Consider the following 18420-nt stretch of genomic DNA (forward strand, 5'->3'; position numbering starts at 1 on the left):
CTCTTCCCATCACAGCGGTGGTACAACTTGCTATACGCAGACCACCGACTACCCTACTACCTACCTGCACCAGGATAACCTCCTCATCACTACAGTGGTACAACTTGCTGTACACAGACCACTGACTCCTCCACGAGCTACCTTCACCTACTCACGTCCTCTCATCTTGTCTGAAGCTATATCGCTTCTTCTCTACAGTTCCAAGTCGCTGACCTTCCACCATCAACAGCTGCAAGTCATTGACTTCATAAGACATTCTCTACTTTCCTGCTGTTATCATCATTCCAATCATTCACCTAACTGCCCTGAGGTCCGTGGTCAATACCGCCCTTCTGTCAGTTATAACATCAGGTGAAACTCGGGTATAAACTCCTAGTGCCCGTGACACAGTCCTTGTAACCACTAATATTTTTTTAATCCAAACACCGTAGTGACTTTAAGGGGCATTTTCAATTGTCCGGAAGTCCCGCCGCGTAAAAACTACTACCGTTAAGCTGGATTTCAGCTCGCGGCACAGGGAGCTGCGAGCTGCAATCCAGCGAGAAAACTGTTTTTCCGCTCACTATTACCGTAATAACGGTAATAGTGCACAGGATTTTCGGCGTTTCCGGCCGACAGTTGAATATGCCCCATAAGGTTGTATCATTTAAACTTCATGGGTTGCAAACTGTAAATATATATATATATATATATATATATATATATGTAACCCCCTGTCACTGTGTGTAGTGTGGGGTGCAAAGGGTACACAGTGCACCTCCTTCTCAAGCCCTGGCTAGCTGATGGGCATGGGTGTAAATGATCAGGGGGTCCCTGCACATGCAGGTGTTTCTTTGTAGTTAGTGGGACACAGGTAATGTCACTTTGGTGCAGTGTAATAGAAGTCACAATAATTTGGGCGCCAGACCATCTCTATAACAAACTCAACTCTTTATTTACACTCTTCCTCCAGCACGATAATCATAATGGTTGCAGCAATAAAGAAATATATGTACAGCTCCTTACTCTCTCCAGCACAGTTCTTAATGAGCAATACGAATATGGTTGCAAATATATCTCATTACTCCTCCTGCACAGTTCTTAATGTTATCCAGATGTTATGTAACATAAATCATTGGTCTCTCTTACACTCCATACTCACTGCAGATACCCTTTCTGCAGGGGCACATGCATGGATGCTAATAGGCAGGCAGCCTCTCCTCCATGCAGCTCTGACACACTCTGTGTACCTCTCAACTGCAGCTCATCCCTCCTCTGCGGGGATGATGTCTCCTGTGCTCTGACACGTCACTCTGTGTACTCTCAGCCTCAGGATCTGACACTACAGCTACCTTGCCTCTTGTAGCAGCCCTCACTCCAGGGCCTCTTCCATGCAAAGTGTCCCCCTCTCTCTTGGGTTCTCTATAGTGGCATGGAGTTCTCCCCCGCATCCAGGGCACACATTCCTTGCCCTGGCTCAGTCACCATGCTCAGACTTCCAGGCAATGCTGGGGGAGCCTGGGAGCTTCCACCCCAGGTCCCCAGCTACAACTCTCCTCTTGTGTCTCCCTTCTCAGTTCCTATCCCCCCTTAATGACAGCCCCTCCTTCCTCTCACTTAGTCTCACAGGCTGGGCTGGGTTATCACCATGGTAACCAGTTTATGTAACTTTTCAGAAACTTCTATCTTACCCTCTAGGTGACCCCTCCTCTATTCACTGAGGTAAAGGTTTAACTAAAACACCACTAGGGGGGTGTTACATATATATATATATATAAAATCATATATGCACACACACATATGTACAAAGAGACACAAACTCTTAGTTACCAAATGAAAAACTCACATGATATTAGAAAGAAACATAGATACCATATATACAAGTAGGGTACATCTGTGTTAGTCAAAACAGCCAAAATGGGAGAACTGCAGAATTCCTTTTGAATTTGTCACTTGGGGCAGGTGTCATTGGCAGGATGGCGATGTTAATTGCTTTCATTGTTCATCGGAAGGAGCATGGTAAAATTGAGCACTCGGAGGTGAATGGTGAATGAATGGTATCAATCGATTTCAATAGGTGTCATGAATAGATGAGTAGGCAGTGTCATCTAAGAGACATGAGTTTCTGTGGTAAATGTAATCTACTATACCAGATGGTAATTTCCTAAGACTGTTCCGTCTTTTTAAATAATTAGACATTTTTACTTCACAGGTGCCTGTTGGTCACAAGTTATTTTTGGGAGTAGTATGTAGTGTTGGTATTCCTGTAGCACTAAATCTAACACTAACATGGAATATTTAATTTGTCTAGTACTTCAATGATAAGACATATATTTATAGCAATTTAGTTAAATGTAAGCACTGCATTATCTTTCCCAATATAGTCTACATTGGATTTAAATATCTAAATAGCTTTTATCTCAGCCCTATGTTCAGACTACTTTATCTTAAAATGTTTGCAAAAGGTGCTCTCTAGAGTATACTATCACAAGGAAGAAAATGAGAAAGCATTCTCATAATGAGGCACTCCTGAACATCTATTAAAGTTGTAAAAAAAAATAAAGTTTCAATTAAAATACATGCCTTTAGTAGTAAATATTAAAGACCTGAGAATACCAAATAGCCTAATGAAATTTATAAAACCTATGCAGAATGTTCAAAAACATATTTGTGCCAAAATATAGAAAGTATGTGAAGTAGCATTAAAATACCTTTTAGACTCTCCCTTGGAAATACTATATATATATATATATATATATATATATATATATATAAATATATATGTGTGTATATATATATATATATATATATATATATATATATATATATATATATATTTTTATATATATATATATATATATATATATATATATATATATATATATATATAGTATTCCTGGTGAGGTGGCACTCAACACTCAAGGATTTAAGACAAATTGTAGTTTGTATCAAAAGGGTGCATTTAATCCATTCCACCGTTAGTACTTTCCTCGGGGACATCATACTATACTGAAACGTTGGAATGGATTAAATGCACCCTTTTGATACAAACTACAATTTGTCTTAAATCCTTGAGTGCCACCTCACCCGGAGTCTATTTATTGAACTAGCCATACAAGTGAAGTACTGTGGAAGGCGACAGGGTAATGTACACATGCAGGGCTGCCAAGAGGAATTCAGGGCCCTGGTACAGCAACTTCATGGGGCCCCCCTTATAGTTGAGCATGGGAAAAACATTTGCGCCGCCGCACAGGTGCTAGATAGTTTAACAGCTCCCTTCTTCATCACACTCTGCCATGCTGCTCCCCCTCTTCTTCATCAGCATGGCACAGTGAGATGAAGGGGGAAGCAGCATAGCACAGTGTGACGAAGAAGGGGGGAAGCAGCATGGCACAGTGTGATGAAAAAGGGGAGGTACCATGCTGCTCCCCCTTCATCACACTGTGCCATGCTGCTCCCCCCTTCTTCATCTCACTGTGCCATGTGCTGCTCTCCCCTTCTTCATCTCACTGTGCCATGTGCTGCTCTCCCCTTCTTCATCTCACTGTGCCATGTGCTGCTCTCCCCTTCTTCATCTCACTGTGCCATGTGCTGCTCTCCCCTTCTTCATCTCACTGTGCCATGTGCTGCTCTCCCCTTCTTCATCTCACTGTGCCATGTGCTGCTCTCCCCTTCTTCATCTCACTGTGCCATGTGCTGCTCTCCCCTTCCTCATCTCACTGTGCCATGTGCTGCTCTCCCCTTCTTCATCTCACTTTTCTTTTCTACCCCCCGCCCCACTTATTCATCACACTGTGTCTTTCTGCTTTCCTCCCCTTGCCTCCGTTCCTTTACTTATCTTTGTATTGACTTCTTTCATATCTTCTCTTCTGTCTGGGTTCTCTCTGTGCCGCTCCTCACTGAATGTCGGGCGTGATGTGATGACGTAACACCCAACATCCAGTGCAACCGGAGGAGGGAAGAGGGACGCCGGCGCCGCGACCATGTGAGTATTGTATACTAACATGATCGCGGCCATACCACCCCGCACAAAAAAAAAAAGAGAAAAAATTAGGTTGAAAAAAACAAAACAAACACCCCCCCCCACCCCGAAAAAACGTTGACAGTGAGGGCCTGGGCCGCGCCCCCTGTCATGCCTGGGTAATTAGTAATCACCCCCTCTCAGCGGCCCTGTACACATGCTCTTTATGAGTGCTAAGCACCTGCATTATATATATAGATATATGTGTGTATGTGTATATATATATATATATATATATATATATATATATATATATGTGTGTGTGTGTGTGTGTATATGTATATGTATATATATATATATATATATATAAAAATATATATATATACACACATACATACATACATACATACATATAGCTATATCTATATATAATCCAGGTGCTTGGTACTCATAAATAGCATGTGTACAGGGCCCTCTATATAATATAGAGAGAGAGAGGGAGAGATGAGCAAAAAATCCTCTGCATTCTCCGTATACAGACAGGGGTGCAATTATAGATATTCTGCACTCTCCAAATATACAATTAATGCTGTTCTAAATGCCTTTAAAAACAGGGAATGTTATTTCCACATATTGAAGTATATGTTAAGCTGACCAACTTACCCCAATGTCTTCCCATTCTGACCAGTCCTAACATGATCAAATGCAATGTTTTGTTTCTTTATCTGGGCTAAAGGCTTACCTGCATACAGCTTGCAAAGGCAAGTCTTTCCCAAGCTCTAGCGACCTGGGACTCACCTGACACGAGTTGTAATTAATTGTGTGTTTGGAGAGTGCAGAGCTTCCATGTTTTTTTGTTTACATAATTTTGGACAACTCCCTCTTGCACCACAGTTTGTACATGGAGAGTGCAAAGGATTAATGCATTTTTTGTTATATTGTTGAAATATATATATTGTTTATGTGTGTGTTTATGTGTGTGTGTGTGTGTATATATATATATATATATATATATATATAGCGTGTGTTAGAGAGATAAATCCAGGGACAGCATCCTTCATAGTATAGGTAGGGTTAATAGTATCTTAAGAACAAATTACAGTAATGTGGAGATAGGTAGGGTTAAGTACCATAGGATGGCAGGTTTAAATTAGATTGCAGGGAAATACTGTATTTGGATTGAAATAGTTAAAATCTTTGAATAATAGTTTGCAGGTTTCATGTAGTGTATATAGTTATTCATACTTGCCAACTTTTCCTCGTTGGCTTCAGGGAGATCCCGGGGGAGGTGGGCTTGTGGGGGCGGGGCTTGATGAATCGCATCATATTGGCACTGCCCCCTAAACGATTGTCACAATTTTGGCCAATTACAGCAGGTGGTGGGGCTAAGATGGCGTGATACGTGCTTCATTAAGCCCCCCCCACTTATCTATTGCGGGGACGAGAACGGGGAGGTCTCCAAGATATGCAGGAGTCTCTCGGACATTCGGGGAGAGTAGGCAACTATGCGTTTAAAAAAAAAAAGCAGCTAAGGAATCTCTAGAGACTGAAGTGTCTTTTACATTTCTGTCTCCATTACCAAAGTCATGTTGTCTTACCTGTCAGTCTTTGGTTAAATCTTGGTCTCCATGAAAATAGACACCTCCATAGGCATCAATTCATGGACATAGGATACAATTTCTGAACTGTGTCATCATGCCACCACGTCTTGTACTGGCTCAGCATCAGGGAGAATGCCAGACTCTTCAGGGAGTGAGGGACATAACCCCTATTTCAGGGAGTCTCCCTGACATTCAGGGAGAGTTGGCAAGTATGTAGTTATTAATGCAGTGAAATTTAAATAGTTAATGCATATTTGCCTTAAAGCAGATGAGTATCTCTGTATGTAGTGGCAGAGAAGCTAAATGGGGATGGTACCTTGGTTTAAATAGCCCAGAGCTACATTCTCTCAGCATGCCCTGTAACCAGGTGGGGGTGGTAAACTTCACCACTCCCAAGAACTCCACTTGTACAGCAGTAAAATCATCACTAAAAGCTGTACTGATGTGGTCTTTTAAGTATGAACTGACTTCTTGGCCAGTTCATACTTTGCCCTTTGTACGCACCAATCCAGTCCGTTTTACGGCGCTCCTTCACTTAAACAAATATTTTAAATAAAAATAGTTAAAGAATAGTTATGTTAGCATTTGAATGAGAAAAAATGCTTTATTTTAAAAAAGCATTTTTCTCTGAGATGGCAATAGCGATATACTGTATGAAGATTGCAGAGATACATGTACTGCCACGTGTTCTGGTGAAAAATGGGATTTCTCTCATTCATAAATATGCACCATCCACTGTGTTATTATAATCAATGTAGAGAAAATTACCTGCAAGTGGTTGATCAGGCCATTTTGAGGGGTGAGTGGTGCAGCACGGCATCGCTTGGCCCCACAGCAAAATTTGAGGATCATCTTTGCTCTTGTAAACTAGCATGGAAGGCTTGCACTGTTTCTATGCTTGCTAAGGCCTGCTCGGCTCTTCTGAGCATTCATGGGAGCTGGCACATGTGCAGTGAAACTCTGTTTGGGTATAGTAGCGACCACAACCAATGCAATTGCTTGGTAGTTAGTTTGTTTGGGTGGTGTTTACTAAATTAAAGTTTATTTAGAATATGTATTATTTATTTGTATTAAATAAATAATTTTAAAAAATGAGTAGCATGGACCCTCCAAGTCCTTAACCAGCACCAAAACTAGACAGCCTCCGCTTGCTTGCACCGCAACAGGGAGATCACGAGCATTATACCAAAAGAGTACAAATAAATAACGCTCAAATTTAGGTACATTTTAATTGAATAAAACAATCTCCCAAATATTCCTTAAAATCTTCTTTTCTTGTCTCTTGATCCGTCAGTACAAATTGGAGAAAAAATATTTTCTTGTTTCTGGATCAAATGTAGGCTATTCCAAATGGAAGTGGAAAATACAACAAATGTCTGATGATAAATGATCACACCAGCCAATCAAAAGTGGGCAGCAGGTGAAACTTCATGGTAGGCTGGTGAAATGGAATCCAGGATACTCTTGGTCATATACATTTTTGTGATGGTCATTTGTATTGTGCAGGTATATCATTCTTTGAGGAATTTTTCCCCCAATTTGGACCATAACAGATCAAGAGAGAATAAAAAAATGTTTTATTCTACAATTACTAAAGCCGTGAACAAGATTTTGGGCTGTCGTCTGTTCACTTAAAGTTTACTTTAAAATTGTATGTTTATTTTTTACCATTTTCATATATTAGGTGGGAGTCTTGGGGCCACCTGTCCATTATACTAGGACCACTGTTCCACAAGTTGCCATTCCAGGGTACACAATCTTGTGATTTACTCTAGCCAGGAAAAGCCCCAGTGCTTTTCAGGATGGGCCTGCAAGCCTCCAGGAAGGAGGCACATTGTTTTTGTCGCCTGCGGACACCCCCGATGTCCTCAGATTTATTTTTCATGGGTTGCTCATAATTATTTATGTCCTTTTTTATAAAAGTTTTTTACAAGCACTGCAACATTTTATCAGCTTTACCATTTATTTAATCAATTTTATTTGTGGTTCCAATAATTCTTTGCTTCCAAATAGACAGTGTAATTCTTAGATTTTTCTGTAATGGGGTTAGTTTTTGCTCAATTGAGTTTACAAATCAGTATTTCAGGAGTGAGTAAGCAAAACCCAAATATATTATAATATATAAATATATATTATTATAGTGAAAAATGTTGTATTAAATTCTTGAAGACTGGTGATAGTTGCTGGGTTAATCAGAATTTTGCATATACATGAGATTAATGCGTGCATTCATTTAGTATCTGGTTAATTAGTTGCATTAACCCATCACCTGGGTCACACATTTGTCAGGACTTTGAGATGTTGCAGGTCCAGTCCAATGGATTCGGTGCCAGGCAAGGGAAATAAACATTTAAAAAAATGTTTGTACTACTCCTAAATATTTTTTGGGTGACGGGACTTATTCCAAATTAGCTCACTGAGGGAAGTAGGACATTTACTTTTACTTTACACTGTTGATTTTGTAAACTTTTATTATAAGTATTTATCACATTTTTCTTTTCTTTAAGATGCTGTCTTCTCTCCTCCAGTGAACCTGGAAGGAAGGAGGGCTTTCCTTCTACTAGATGGAAATCCCTTCCGGGCAGCCCTTCTACCCAAAAAGGGAACAAACAACAGGGGCATTCTTGCTAATTTACAAGTTTCTCTGACTCGGGAAACTAATGGGACAGTGCATTATTCCCTTCCAAGTCAGTGATCTGTTAATCAGTTATGATTACGTGATTAGTGGTATTGCTTACTCTGGTACAACCTTTTCTCCTTCTGGATTAGTAAGGCCGTACAATGAGCTCTGGATGTTTCAAGTAGTTCCCCCTCAACTTTGCAGTGAAGTCGTCTAGGCATCTTCTTTTTTAGTGTAAGGCTAGGTGCACCCTGAAGAATTTTCCGACTGACGTGTTATCCCAAACGATTGTACCTACGACTGAAGGTCCGATCAATCATGCATACAGATTGACACAATTTAACTTCAGGTCTGTGCTCTTCATCTGGTCCTCTAGACTTCAGAGAATGACAGCACAATGTTCATTCATTATTGTCATACTGATTAAAGCTGCCTTGTTACAGCTATCCAAATGTCCTAATGAATTTCATTAGCTTTTGTGACTCTAAAATTAAACATTCTGTCTTCGAACAAACAAATGAATTATTCCTTCTACAGCACTCTCTACATTTATTAATCGGGACATTCATTGCTAGCATCAGCTGAAAAGAACACGACTCTGTAAACTCTCTGGAGATCGTGAGCATGAGTGCATACACTACATGATCAGTTGGTGATTGGTCGGAAAATATTAAACCGTACAACCAAGCAAATGAGACAATCGACACTTTGAAACGATGTTCGACTACACTAACCCAACTTCCGACCGAACGGTCGTATGTCTGTTAATTTGCCCGATTATTGGACAAATATGCTCCAGTGTGTACCTAGCCCAAGTTAAAAAATGCTTAATTCTGCAGAGCTATTGGTAAATGAGGTGCGAATTAAAGTCTATTCTGGGTCTGTTTTGCACCTCTAACCCCTTTACAAAAGCTCACAAAGGTGGAAAAGTTGTTTAAAATATACATTGTATTAAATAATTATACGCATTTAGAAGAAAGCTGTCTTTTGTCAGCCATCAACCTAATGTTACTTTTAACCACCAAGGATCGGATTCTTATCAAGTTAGAAGAAACATCTGAAAAAAATCCTTTGTTTGCAGTTATAAAGCCCAAATACTCTAGATGAATTCTGAACTTCCCCTGTTACCTACTGGCAAATACTGTGCATAAGAAACTCATATCACTGTAGGTCACTGAATTCATTTTAAAATGCCAATTGACATTATTTCTCTGGGGAGTTGTAGATTGCAGTCTAGCCCAGCACAAATGTGGAAATTCAGTGCTCAAAAAAAAAATCTCATTTGTAGTACAGAGACAGTCTGACATGAATTGGGTTTGCCTTTTACAGCATTTAAATCCTGCTAAATGGTAATAGCAGACTGAGCTGAGTTGCAGTGTCCATGTCTACTTGATGTAAAAAAAAAAGAGCAATAGAGGATTCATTGCTTTGTTCTGACACAACTCTTCCTGATTATTAAACACACGTCTGTTTTGCATAAGTAAAGCTGAAGTTGAAGTACTGATAATTACCTTTACAACTTCACTGTGATCTGCGAGACTATGAAGGGATCAATTTGGTCATTCAGTCTCCATTATTTCATTTGAGTTCAGGATCTACACTACTGTTGCAGACATTCTATACACTTTCAAATCTGTTGCCTTTGAAACACTAGACATAAAATAATTTGACTCAAGTGGGTTTTAGGTATTTATGTGAATCTATGGGTATATGTGTATATATGTATGTGTGAATATATATATATATATATATATATATATATATATATATATATATATATTAGAGGGAAAGAGAGCTCCAATGGTCAGAAAAATGTCTGCCACCTGACAGCTTTGTAATAGATGCGCACTGTAAGATATGGCATATTGGTGCTGCCAGATAGAAGTAGCAAAAAGTGATCCAGTCACATAGCTATTTGGGTTTTGGGTTCAGAAGATTTTTTGAATATGGAAGGGGAGACTAAATATATGATTTGACTTAACTGTTATGGGGGAAGGGGGGGGGGGCATTGGGCAAAATAGCATAGAGAGGTTAGGATGGCATTGGAATTAGATAAGCCTTACAAAAAGTCCAGGAACAAGGAATAGGAGCAGGTAATGAGTTTGGATGAAGGCGCAGATGTTGGGCAGAGTGAAGGGGTGAAGTTGGGAGATATTTTGAGATGATGGAAGAGATGTACAGTTTTGTTGATGGAAAAATATGTGGATTCCCCGGCGCAGTATTAGGATACAAATGTAAAGACAATGGTTGAATAAATTTATCAGTGCAAAAAAATGCCATTGGTATAAATATATACAATGCACAAACAATTGGTCTAGAGTGATCACCCAAGAAATTAAAGCAAGGAAGAAACAACATGAATTCAAATAATTCAGATAAATAATTCCTCAGGGATATTTATTTATCCCTGAGGAAGCCCCTTTTTGGGGCAAAACGCGTTGAAATTCATCTTTATTTCTAACCCAGGTACTGTTACCACGTTTACCATCAGCACCAACTCTTACTTTGCTGGCCGGCGGTAGTGAGGACGGAGTACTTCCGTCATACGCATGCGCACATATCATCCAACCCAGCCGGGATCTTCAACCATATAGAAGGGAAAGTCGGCGCTGCAGTCTTTAACAGGGGGAGCATCAGAGAATCGAAATATCCAGGGAATCCACCGAACAGGAAAAAGGGGTAAGTCTCTGTACCCACCTCCCAGACCGCTGTGAGCCGCCATTTATTATTTTGTTTCTACATCCACTTGTGGGCTAAGATTCAGATCCATTCACCAGAGGAACTAAACTGCTATTTTGCCATGTCTAAGAATGGGAACCATTAGCTTTGGCTCTCCATCAGACGTCTTTGAACTATCAGCATACCAGACCTATATGTGGGCTTGATAGGCAATTCCAAATAGGATACTTGCATCTCCTGCATTTAGGGTGGCAAGCCACAATACTATTATGTATGAGCCAACAACTCTGTTTATTTGAATTTATTTATAAAATATATAATACCCTTACAGCGCTACATATGCCACTGCTGCAAATCAGAGAATTAAAACTTTACACCTAAGTATAAATCACATATAGAAAAAATTTGGTAAATCACTTTTTTGCGCTGAGGTTTCCCATACACGATAGGTAGAGTAAATCTAATGAATATATAAAACGGAAAAGAATACTTATATTGGTTGATGGTATAGTGTTCAAATTCTTTCAAGCGATCATAGGGAATTGTCTGATGATGAACATACCATGCGGAAGAGAAAGAATATACAATAGTGTAATACTGTATGTTATGACAATATAAAATCCTAAGTATCACTTTTGTATAATGAACTTTTAAAATCTCCAATCCCGATGTTTGGGACTAGAAAACTGATACTATAATCAGTGTTACACCATATATAGGAATAGTCCTGGTAGGTATATAGTGTGGGATGCCCCACAATTCAATCTACTTACACCGTAGATTCTTTAAAATTGGCACTTCAAAATATAGACCTCCGCTCCTCCCTTCTTCTTCAAAACCTCTCGATAGATGTAAGAAAAAGAGAGGTATACTTTTTAGGTAGTAGCTAAAAACATTTAATAAATAAAAACATAGATGTTCCTACCGCGGAGTATAAAATAATCAGCGTATTCTGTGTGAGCTTTCCCAGCCTGACATGCCTCTGGGATGGGTACTTTAAAGACAATGAGATGGGAGTCAACCCGGCTGTGCCTTGGGACTCGTTCAAGGCCTTTATGAGGGATACCTTTATAGGGGAGATAGTGAGTATTAAAAAATCTTAACAAGCAAAAAGAGGAAGAGCTCGAGCAAAGATGCCAAGACCTTGAGGTCTTATACGTTAGGTCTTGTGCTGTTGAGGATAGACTGAACTGGCTTCAAGCACAGTCTGATTGAATTTCTATATGACAAGCACAGTCAAAGGCTTCTCTTCTCCAGACATAATCAGTATTTCCAAGCCGACATGGGAGGGAGCTACTTGGCTTGTCTAGCAGGAGATGAAATGTCCAATAAGTCAATCCCAGTTATCATAGACAAAATTCATCCATCTCCATTTTTAATAATTTAATTTTTTCCCCATTATGAAACAGTGGCGTTTCCGCATCAATGTCTAAATAATACAAAAATAAAATGCAGTAAGTTCCCCATATACTAATCGCTGGTATGATGAGAGGTGTACCTTTTACGCCTCTATTTAACCATGACTCTGCATTTTGGCCACATCCCTGTCCCAATGCCACCTACCCATATGTATCAAGGTATGTTTTAAGGGAGACTATTACCAAAATAAAAATCATAATTTTTTGTATTTAGCAAAGCAATTATTGTTTATTTTGTACATCATCTCTGCTTTAATAAAAATATGTTTATTGATATTTATTGCATGTGATAGCTTGCTATGGGTACTTATCTTTTGCCCACATTTTCACTGGTTCCCTGGAGAATGTTCACCCCTCTGTCCTGCTGTAAAAAAATTGGAATAACACCAGCCTGTGTGCTACAGCTGCCAGTGGAATAAAATAGTTTTGTCATTAAAAATTACAAAAACCAATAGTTTACAAACTGACATGCAATACTTTTCATTTCCAGAATTCCTAATGCTGTTTATTTAAAAGTGAGCTAACTGTTCAGTATGAGGGTGAGCCTAGTGAGGTGGCAATATTAGCAGGAAGTATTGGGCTGTATATGAAATAGGGCTTGTAAAGGAAAAGAAAAATCACGTTAAGTATTTACTAATAACAATAAACAATCAATAGGAAAAAAAAGTGTAATACTGAAGGGGCGCTCCAGGCATTTGCTGTATTTCTTGTTCTAATTATACCATATATTAAGCCGCTGGTATTCAACTTCTTCAGTCGGGAGGAACACATTTTTGAAACAGCATAGTGGAGGACCAGATATAAAATATGAATCACATTTGATTCCCACTTTAATAAAACTACATCCCTTTAAAATGTGTTGGCTTTTGCCACAAAACAGTACTTTTATTTGTTTTTGTTTCTTCCAATATATTTTTTATTGAAGCATCACAACAAACATGCTAATGATTCATTCACTGAATCACTTGGTCACCATTATGGGGCATACACACATTTTTGAGACCTGAATAAATAGTGTGCATAGTTATAGTACCAGCTCTCAGGTAACAGGATGTGTTATACAAAGAAATCAGGCAGAATTCATTATGAAATAAAAAACCAAGTTATTCTTCATTAACAAATGTTTACAATCGGCAGTATTCATAAAATTTGGCAATAATAAACAAACTAATAACAATGTCAACAAGCATGTGTTTACATCAATATAACCACCTGATGTAATACTTTAGCTTTTATAATCCTATATTTAACTAATAATTAATTTGCATTCCATAGAGCATACAATACATTCCAGCACACGGCATACCAGTTTCTACGCAATCTCCCCACAATAACGCCATTGTGTGGACTTTAATGTATTGAAAGTCTGATATCGCCCCATTGCAAATTTTTCCACAGTTTTCAGAGATTCCCATGCTAGTTTTTTACATTTTTTGAATAGATTATACATCTTTCCAATTAGATTTCAGCTCTTCGTCACTTTCACAATTAACCCTCCTGGAGACTTCCTGTAAATACTATCAAGTTACAGTGGTCTAAGATTCACATTTTATCGACTTCTCATGGACAACCTGATAAACGACAACTATGTAATCAAATGGGAGGAGGATATAGGGGAGACCTTGGAACTGAAAATAAAGAAAGAATCGACAAGCGCTATATACATTTGTATTATAAGCACGCTCATTAAACTTATTTACACATGGTATTTGGTCCCCAACTGACTCCACGCGATCTACCCCACTTCTTCGAGTGCTTGCTGGAAACATTGCAGTTAGAATGGCACTTTCATATCTGGTGGACCTGCCCCAAACTTCTGAGTTTTGGCGAAATATTAATGGTTTAATACAGAACATCAATGACCTAACACTTCAAGATTGTACTCCATATACCTTTTTTTTCACCATTACCTCCCAGACACTCCTAAATGTATGGCTGCATTGGTGGGCAATATTCTTATTGCAGCAAAATATGCGGTTGCTGATAATTGGAAATAAACTGAACTACTCACAATGCCAGAAGTTATCAACAATATAGGACAGATATACCACTTTGAATACATAACAAGTAATAATGTAATTTTATCGTTTTGAAATAAGCATTGGCTAAGCAATTGTGTTGTGTTTCCAAAGCACAAAGTAATTTATTTTAGCAGATGCAAAAATTTAGCAGTTCAATACATAATTATAATACAGTACAGCCAATGCCAAAAAGATACATACATACCGCGCCCGCATGTGCTCGCTACGCTGCGCTCCACTGGTACCAGCTTACAGTACTTCACTCCAGAATACTGTGGTCAGAGAAGACTGGGCTAATACCAGCTAGAGCTGTATTATATACACTCAGTGTTACAGAGAGAACAATGCAGATGATGTGGCTTGCTTCTATTGGTCCAGGCTTCAGGAGGGTCCAGTGTAAACAGGTCATAGGCTAGTTCAAACAACCCCCTCCAAGGGTGAGGGTCAACATTCCAGATGATTCTCCCGCCCAGAAACCAGTTTAAGCTAGTCTATTTACATATTATAGTCAGTATCACTTTAAACATTTATTTCCCTAACGCTAACTAGAGTATGCAATGTGCGATCTCTTCGGCGAATGAACCGGACAACTGCTGATGAATAGGGGATTAAAATGATACTAAACATGACATGTTTCCTATACCGTGAACCTTAAATAACACTACAGTGTGCATATCATAATATATAAACTAATAATAAACTAAATACTATCTGCTTATAAATCACTGGGGAATGGAACCAATATAAATATGAAATATATAAATAACTAAATGTGGGAGTGCGAGTGCGTGCTTATTTTACCGCGTAATCGCGCCATGCCATGTGTTACGTGGCATACTGATCGCAATCGCACAGTAAAACAATATTAACCAATATACTTTCGTTCATCCAATTATACGACTTCGACACAAGTATACCACACAACAACCCTATTAAAATCCATTCTAAATGGGCCCCCTGGGTTGATTGTTATTATGCCCCAATTTAAACCCTCTATTTTATATTTATCTGTTATCTTCTTTTTTCATACCTCTCAATCATCCTGATTTAGGCATGTTACAGACCTGGGCCTTATATTGGGAATATCGTGCCAACCCGGTCTGTCCTCCAGTGGGTCAGTTGAACAACCGTGGCGCACTCAGTTATTAAATGCCGCCGGTGGCCAGATCTGTCATTGCTGTGGTGTCCAGAGAGGGAGGGTGGAGGCAGCTCACAGGAAGTGTAAAACAGCTGTGGAGACTGTGACATCAAAAAAGAGTGGAAGGGGTTAAAAAGAGGAGGGTCAGGAGCTTATTTAAAATGAGAAGGCGGTCTCTCCCTGTTTGCTAACTATTGTTCTAGCAACTCTTCAACACAGTCTGAATTCACCTTATGGATCAGAAACCCTGGCCCACTTGGATTGTCAGCTGTGGATTTTATTTCCAGGAGTGTGGGTCTGCTAGGACTCTGTGCTTGGAGGTAATCTGCTGGGGACTTTGTTGGGGAGTTTTTACTTGCACTGGTGATTTTCTGACACTTGAGATATTTGGTGGGGGAACAAGTTTCTCCTTGGGGAGCACTGTTGTATTTTACTATGTGTCAGCACTTTGTTTAATAAAAGGGATTATTATTTCTTTCCTGTCTCCTAACCTGTGTGACCTGTGAACCTAGAGGACCGGGTATCTACTGAGCTTTGGTTCCAATCCTGGTGTCCTCACAAGGTGGGACAGTCCAAATATGAGGGCTCTATCCCGCCATTCCGATTGAGACAGCTTCGTCTTGTGGGTGGGAAAGCTGGGAAGTATTGTAATCACTGTTGCATTGCATGGCAGAGCAGTGGTCAACAGGTGCCAGTGCACTGCAATGGAGGGGAGGGGAGGAGAGAACAGGGAAGCCTAGAGCTTCAAAAGCCCTTGGCATGTCCCCATTGGACATGGCCTTGCCCCCTACCCAAATGTTGGGAGGTATGCTCTTAAGTAGATATCAGAGCTGATCTGAATACCCTTCCACTATAGGTGTTCCAATGCTGTTTTGGTATGATACATTTAATGAGGTGGCAACAGTGTTAAGAAGTGTTGGACTGAGTATGAATTATATGTTCTGAAATAGAAAAAAAAATAGAGAGTAAATTTAAAATGCTATAGGAAATGCTATATATTATTGTCCAATTTTAATTCTAGACCTCCCTTAGAACCGCAGGAGACACATACTCATGACTGCCTATCTGGACCCATGTCTTAGATAATGAGTGTGACAAAAAACTGCTGTTATACTAGTTTAGACATGGGTGTTAAAGGAAGTTGTCTTGTAATTCAATGTTTGTTAATAATGAGCTTTCTATTATATTGTGGCAAATGTTCTGACCTCCAACTGCCAAATTATTGAGCAGACATTACTTTATGTTTGTGGATTATCATAGATTTTAAAATTTTAACGTGTAACTAACCACTGCTTAATACTGCAGAATATTTATACTTCAAGGGTGAAGGTAACATTAATTATGCCATTTTCCTAATGACCATGAGGTTAATGGCCCACCAGAGGAGCTGAACAAAGCTGTGGCAGCACTTTATAGATAATTACTTTTCTGAGAAGAATATCTCTGTTATAACCTACTTATACTTATTAGGTTAAACACTTATTCTCTTGTTTATATATAAAATTATTGCTCTTAGCCCATGTTAGGACTCCTTGTTTTGAAATTCCTTCTCGAAACCTTAACATTCTAAATCAGTGGCATATAAAATATAAGACCATTGAATTTAATTATAGATATTTCAGTGTCTTGTTTAAATTGATTCATAACTGTACATTAAGATTTTTTTGTAAAGGCATTCGGCAACAACACTTGGTTGCTGAATTTTGACTAATCAGGCGCTTATAAAAATAAAACATTGATAATTGTTATATGGTCAACATTTTCCTAGCAAAAAAAACATGGAGATTCATCTCAGGATGGTGATTTCCGGGGTCAGCTAAGGCAAAAATACTATTTTTCTTCTTTTTTTTTTCTTTTTTTTTTAAAGTTATTTATTGATGGGAAATCTTGTTGATAAATAGACCCTCAGGTCCTAGAAATAGTAATTGTATAAATAGCATGTTCAGACATGGCAATGTGGTGTATTATATTACTATGAAATGGGACACATTGTAAGGGCTGGTGATATTTATCACTCGTGTGTGTGCAGTAGGCAAAGTATTAGGTGTGCAGGGGCTGATGCTAAGAAGAAATGAAGATGCATTATAGCTGTCATTTGCAAGCCATGTGAAGAGGTTAACAGGTTGTTGGAAAAGTATTTCCTAATGTACATGGAACAATGGAACATTGCAAGAATGATATAGGTATGGCAAGGTAAAAATGGTTGATTCATATTTTTTTCATATTTGTTTCTTTTATGAAAGCAGTTCACATTAATATGTTCAGTTTACATTTCAGAACAACTTGTAATCAACATGTCACATTGCTTATAAAATATATTGACATACAAAAGTCATTGACATTAATGATATTAACCAGAGAGAACAAGTATTACTTTTTACAGTGTTCTTCAAATCTTCCAATAAAATGGCACTGACAAAATTTTTTCTTTTACAGAAATATTTTCTCAACAAAACCAGAATTAATAAAAACAAATATCTAATTGTGTCCTTATTAATTAAATAAGTAACAATTTGTCATGTATCTGCAGACTCTTTATCCTTCCATATATTCAACAGAGTTTTGTATTCTGATGTTGATTTATACAATGCAGATTTTGCAATCCCTCTCTACCTATGTTTTTGAGGGATGAGGAGACTGAAACAGATAATTCCCGTTTGAAGTGGGATAAGAAATATATTGGTGGGTCTTGTGTATCGATAAGTGTTTCATACCAGACAGTGTGCATGTAGGGCAGTGGTTCCCAAACTTTTGCAGTTTGCGGCTCACTTAGAGTCTCCATAATTTTTTCAAGGCACCCCTCCAAAATAATTAATTACTGAGCAGTCCTGTTTTAGAAGTAGTTGGGTCAAAAAATTGTAATAAGTCTTTAGGTCAGGACAGAGATACTTATTTAGTTGTATGCAAAAATGCCCCCTGTGCCCCCAGACACTCTGCCCCCTCTGCATCCAGACACTCTGCCCCCTCTCACGCCGCGTCCCCATCCACTGCCCCTCTCTCGCT

General features: G+C 38.8%; 1 protein-coding gene across 7 annotated transcripts in view; it reads left to right on the forward strand.

Annotated features, from left to right (window-relative positions):
* The window catches only part of IMMP2L (inner mitochondrial membrane peptidase subunit 2), a 906113-nt gene that overhangs the window by 121451 nt on the left and 766242 nt on the right, over positions 1–18420 (forward strand). The gene's annotated exons all lie outside the window — the stretch shown is intronic.

This window comes from Mixophyes fleayi, chromosome 4 (assembly GCF_038048845.1).
Source record: "Mixophyes fleayi isolate aMixFle1 chromosome 4, aMixFle1.hap1, whole genome shotgun sequence".
NCBI classification, from domain to species: domain Eukaryota; kingdom Metazoa; phylum Chordata; class Amphibia; order Anura; family Limnodynastidae; genus Mixophyes; species Mixophyes fleayi.